The sequence below is a fragment of the Frankliniella occidentalis genome, unplaced genomic scaffold, assembly GCF_000697945.3.
Source record: "Frankliniella occidentalis isolate FOCC.00 unplaced genomic scaffold, Focc_3.1 Scaffold13, whole genome shotgun sequence".
In the NCBI taxonomy this organism is placed as follows: Eukaryota; Metazoa; Arthropoda; class Insecta; order Thysanoptera; family Thripidae; genus Frankliniella; species Frankliniella occidentalis.
The window spans coordinates 1,945,071-1,951,212 of record NW_026267143.1 but is presented as its reverse complement, the minus strand read 5'-3'; the positions used below and the strand labels follow the sequence as shown (position 1 = coordinate 1,951,212).

Here is a 6,142-nt window from a genome sequence, read left to right as displayed (position 1 = left end):
GGACAGGGCGATAGGCAAGTCCGCCCGCACTCGTGCGTTCGGTACAGTATGACTACAGAAGTGATAGTCAGCCGCCTGGTTTATCAAGTCAACCGATACAATGAAGTCAGTCAGTGAATGGATGAATTACGCGCGGCTCACCTTCAGCAAGGCTAGTGGGCTATTGAGAACATACTGTCTTGCTGTTAGAAATTTTTCCTCCTTTGTCAGTACACGGAAAAAATAAATTAGTTGCTTCAGCTTAACATTACGTATGCGAGCTAAATGTCAGCTGCCTGGGGGACAGACAAGAAAAATTAGGAACAGTAGATTATAATTCGTTGCGAGAGCTAATCTGTGACTATAGCAGATGAAGCGTCCCCTACAGTTGCCCAACTGCATGAGATGTCTGAACGAATGCGAAATTCATTTGTGATACCATTCGCTCGGACAAATAATGCAGTTGGGCGACAGCAGGGAACGCTTCATCTGCGACAGTCACAGATTAGCTCTTGCAACGAATTATAAGCTACTGTTCTCAATTTTTTATTTTTTTTTGCCTGTCCCCCAGATAGCAGATAGCTAACACGTTAGCTTGCATACCTAATGTTACGCTGGAACAAATATTTATTTTTTTCCGTGTTAGGGTCTAAAGTTCTTGAAATGAGCCATTACAAGACCTTCCCAGTGCCTCCTAACGACAAAGTTCGATGTGTAGCGGTCCAGTTACACACATTTCGATATGCTTTCCGGCGGTTTCTGCAACACACACTAATAATATTCATATCATCGTCAGTATTTGAGGTAGAAAAAAAAGTAAAAACTGCTATGTGTTTCTGAAAGATTAACGAACAATATACTCTGGAGAAAAACTGTGATGCTACTACAACAACACTATGGTAGAGGTCTTAAACTTGCGTCTGCCGCAAGCAGCCAAAAGCAGATCGACCTTTGTGTAACCGAGCCGCTGCAGATCGAACTTTGTGTAACCGGACCGCCGCATATCGAACTTCGAACTAAGGTGTTACGAATCGGTTTTTCCCCTTGCTGCACGAGAGAATTGTCATTTTCTCCTCCAAGCGAAGTCAAGTATCATTCTGGGTACCCATGGCCCGTGGAAAACAAAGTCCATCAAGTGTGTTCCTGCCCGGCACACACAAGCAGGCACACACATGTAACCGTCGACCTGGTAGGCACACACTTGCTCGTGCGTGCCTGCAGGCACGCTGTTTCTTATGTTTAAATGGTCGACCCTTGGATTTACAGTGTCAAAGTGTGCGACATCCACATACATGCGTTTCCAGTAGCCTATGTCTGTGCCTCATCTACCGCTCAACGTCAAAGAACATAGATTGGTTGGGTGGGGAGTAGACTGTCTAGCCCTGTCTACTTCTCATCTACATCCCATCTACATTTAGACGGATAACTTCATAAATAGGTCGAGGGGGAAATCACTTGCGTACAAACTCGTACACCCAGGCCTGTACTAAAGACGTACTAACTCGTACTAACAGCGTAATAACGCTTACTAATGGTAGAAATCAATCGTAATAGTGCCGTAATAACAGTATTTTTCATAAATGATGAAAAACTACGCAAAAAATAGGGTGTACTAACGATTACTAACGTACTAACTCGTACACTTTGATCTGGAGTGATTTCCCCCTCGAAATAGGCTAGACCGACCTCAGACGATACTAGCCGACTAACGAAGTAGGCGTCTAACTAGGTGGACGAGAAAGGCCCGGAAAAGATCACCTATGGACGTATAACTTCTCTTTGGGCGGTGGGGTGGTAAGGGTCCCGTGTGCGTGGATTGGCTTCTTGTTTGCTTTAATTTGTAAAGAAATGAAACTGGGAGCCCTCTTGTGCGGCACCCCGCGCTGAGGGAGAGGGGGTACTGGTTAGGAGTGATCTACTTGCTGTTGTGCGTTAGGGGTGGAGAAGGGCGGAGCTAAAGCCCGGAGCAGCGGAGTAGTGGGTGGGATAGAGCGAGGGCTGGTGGGGCAGAGGGGTCAGAGGGGGCAGAGGGGGCAGAGGGGGCGGGGCTCCTCGCTTGGGTGGGGAGCTCATATATTGTCCCGATGCCCCCTCCTGGCGGCCAGTCTCTCTCCACACACGATCCACACCGTTTCGCCCATCTTCGTATGTTTACATTAGGTGAATCGCGGTTTGCAGACGTAAAGTGAACAACTTGATTGAAATTAGTGAGTTTGTAGAGTCCGGTGCAGCTGATGATAACCAGGAGTCAACATAGGGGCGTGCATCTAGACTGAACCGAAACAACATGGTGGTCGAATCGGTGAGTACTACGTGTGCACTGTGCAAAAGAGCAGCGAGGTACAGTTGTGTGTTTGATTACGAAATTTCGCTGGGAATTTCTAGCGGTCTCTGTAGTTCGTAGTTGTAGAAAATGAAAATTGCGTGGTGGGCGTAGAAATGCGTGAAGTTAAGTTTGTAAATCATATAGACGACTGATAACCCTCCCCCAGCCTCTTTTAAAGTCCCTTTTCCTTTTAAAAATTTAATGGAAATGATTACTAACTAGAAAACTAAGACCGCTGTTAATTGATTTAACACCATAGTAATATTTCATGTATGTTACTAATGTAATATTTGTGGCAATATCAGCCCGGTGTACGGAGGAATATCGTAGGGCATAGATACACAGAATACAATCCTTTTGACCACAAAATTTTGACCAAACGGTGCTTATAAGTTTTTTCCTGAATATACCTTCATTATCCAGCAAATATAATGTGCATGCGCACCTTTTGAATGAATGATTTCTTTGATATAGAACCAAAACAATGGTCTTGGTTGTGGGTATTTCCTTAAAAATGAAATTTCCTCAGTGGAAAACTGCAATTTTTGTTTCAAAACACCGATTATCTGGATGAGAAACCTTCGATGGTGCTGTAGTTGGTCAGCCGGAGCCTGTTCCCAGCAGTGCCTCTGCCTCACGCCCGACTGGCTCGTGGAACCGCCGATCTTGCACAAAAGGGGTGTATGGTGGGGTAGGGCGTGGCTAGCGACTCTACCGCCCTCCATACTGAACTGACCGCCTCCATACTGCAACGACTCTAAAAGTTTGCCCAATTGAATCAGAAACAAATGTAGAAAAACTTTTGCACTGGAATTCTGTCTGATATTCTGGTGCGTAGCCAAGTACATGTATGCAGTATCTACTAAATACGCCTCATATATGGGCTATATACTGAACATCTATGAAGTATGAAATATGGTGTAACACTCTTCCATTAACATGCGCCCAATCAGGGTGAATTAATGTCTGGGGAACCATATGGACGAATTTCCTCCTTCGCACCCGTTCCGTGCCCGTATTGAATCAATCACAAGCTGTTAGCTTCAAACCCCCAACACTTTGGCCTTTTGGGGAAGGCTCTTCTTTGCATTAATTCACCATCGTGCAAAGTCCACTAGAAATCCTGGACCGAAGGTTCTCGGGGTTCTCGCCCTCAGAAGGATACAATATTTGTGCCGTAAATTTTCGTTCGCTCGATTAAGAGTGACAGTTTTAAAAACTCACCCTTGTATTTGCAACGTCTAAGAAATGTCAATGACTGAACGACGTAATGACTGCTTTGTCGAACAACGTCGGTGAAGTGATGGGCGGGTGGGTTGCGGAGTGGTCCGGGCGGGCGCAGTGTCTGTGACTCTGCCGGCAGGCGGCCAGGGTCAGGGTCATCAGTGGCCAAGAGGCGGAGAGTGGCGGGGCAAGGGAGTGGTGGAGTGTGACGTCCACAATAAATTGTTATGAACTTTTTTTGAACGCAGCTACGTGCATCTGTGTACATGCTCTATTGTGTATAATTTGAAACGCAGTTATGGACAAATTTGGAAAAAATATTTGCAACTATGAACAATTTTATCCATAACTGCGTTTAAAATTATACGCAGTGGAGCATGTACACAGATGTACGTAAGTGTGTATAAAAGAGTTCATAAACATTTAGTGTGTCGAGTTGGGGAGCAAAGCTCCGACTGTTCCTGCCAGACTGGGGAAGACGAAGTGTCGCGGGAGTTCCAAAGCAGCGGCGGGCGCAAGGCGCAAGGCGCAAGGGACTAGCGATCCTAGACTTGAATGTCCTGCTAGGCTTGGGCAAGGGTGCGGCCTCGAACTAGTTTCGAGCCCATCGACCAACCCGTTCATTTCCAGATAAATTATTTGGAGTTGCATGTACATTTTGTACTAAAGGTGACCCAAGATTCAAGTTGACCATCAGACACCCTGAAAATGCCCTCGCTCAGCTCCTGCAAATTAAACAGACATGCATAAGCCCATTTTCAAAAAGCCCAGCGTTTTATCCAAACTTTTGCATTGTATGTTTTGAGAACCAAGTGCTTGTGTGAACGGTTTCAAGAACTGATACATAGTGAAAAATTATCCTCGTAAATTTACAACAGTAATTTTTATTCACAAAATACTATACTATGTAGAGTACCGTTTTCTTTTTCGTTTAGGGAATTTGTATGTAAAATCGAAATCGAAATTGATTTTCATCCGCGTGTGGAGCAAGGAGTCTGAACACTTAAAAAAATAAAAAATAAAAAAAAACAACTACGAGAACACAAAACTAGCAACACCTGGCAGAGTCCAAAAAATTTTCTGGAAACGACCCAACGACCCAAGAACATGTTGCGCTTATTTATTTGTTGTGATTGTGGACGACAGTGTCAGCGTTCGACTTACCAGTGTGTCCGCAAACGGCCGTCCACACTTCTTTTCGGCCCTCCCCCCCTCTCTCTCTCTCTCCTTACCACCACCCACAAAGAGAGGAGTTGGGTGCGAATGGGTGGCGCGTGGCGCTAGACGTAGTAGTGGTTGAATGTGTGCGTAAGAGCGTGTCTGTGAGTGGTTCTGCCGCCCGACTGGCTCGCTGGACGAGCAACCAGTGAAATAGTGTCCGGAACCTGTTATAACACCCCGCTGCGTCCAGCTATTTTTAGGCACTGCATGGACCGACACCAGGCGTGACTTTTGCCGCTCTTTCACTCGAGCCCGCCTCAGACCGGGTGCAGAGCAATAGGCTTCGGGCGTGAGATACGATCAGATACGCGGCAGTACTATTTTTATGCAAAAGGTCGTCAAAAGATTTTGCGTTGGCTGGCCGTTGGTCAGGTCAGATTATTAAAAAAATTATGAAGTCTATATATTAGTCGAAAGAGTGGACGATGTTTTAAAAACGGTAAAAACAAGGTCTGATTTTTCGCGGAAAAGGGGAAAACTTTGAGCAGCCCCCATAGTTCTTTATATAGTTTGAAGAAGTTGTGGTCCTTAAAATATGAGGAGTTTTCCTCAACTATGGGAGTTCTTGAAAGTTTTCCCGTTTTCCTCAAAATATCAGACGTTGCTTTCATCCGCACGCGCACCCGCGCGCCCACCCTGCCTACTCGGCTAGAAACGTGCTGACACGTAAGTCCACCTGGAGCCTTTAAATAGACGTCAACACAGTTCTCAAGGAGGACCAGGGAGCATGGCCCGGCCCAACCCCCCGGGGCCACCACCCTGTGTGTCCAGCCGTCCAGCACAAAGAGGAGCCACGTGGACACGACCCTCAGTGTGACTTGAATAGAGACTAGACATCGACTAGGAAGTGCAGGCAACAGCGATTGGCATCTGCCCGCGGTCGAGTGCAAGTCCTGACCCTGGCGGAGTGAAAGTGCGATTGCAGGCCGAGCAGGCGGGGGGGAGGGGGGACCTGTCGGCTGGACCGGCCGGCGCGTGCACCCCTGCAGCGTAGGCAAACCCGCACCGACGCCGCGTCGTCCAAAGCGTCCTCGACCCCATTTGTGTGTGTGAGCATGTGTGTGCGCGCGCGTGCGTTCGTGCGTGCGTGCGTGCGTGCGTTTGAGTATCTCTCTTGAGGGTTTCTCCTCTCTTTAATCCTCTCAAAAAACCGTATATCTTTCTTGAAACGAAAACTCATGACTTTGACGTAAATCAAAAAAAGATTCATTGAATCGAAGATTTTTTTTAGCTGAAAAAAGTTTGCTTAGTTGCACAAATATTTCGTTTTGAAAAGACAGCTAAAAAAATCTTTGTTTCAATGACAAGTTGTTTGATTTACGGCATAGTCATGATTTCGTTCCCAGAAAATACTACAGAGCATTGCATTTCTTCCGTAATACGAGGCTTGCA

The 6,142-nt window shown here is 46.3% G+C and overlaps 1 protein-coding gene across 1 annotated transcript in view; it reads left to right on the top strand.

Annotated features, from left to right (window-relative positions):
• The window catches only part of LOC113202370 (cytochrome P450 4C1-like), a gene marked incomplete at its 5' end in the record, with an annotated part of 13,720 nt that overhangs the window by 831 nt on the left and 6,747 nt on the right, over positions 1-6,142 (top strand). The window lies entirely within an intron of this gene.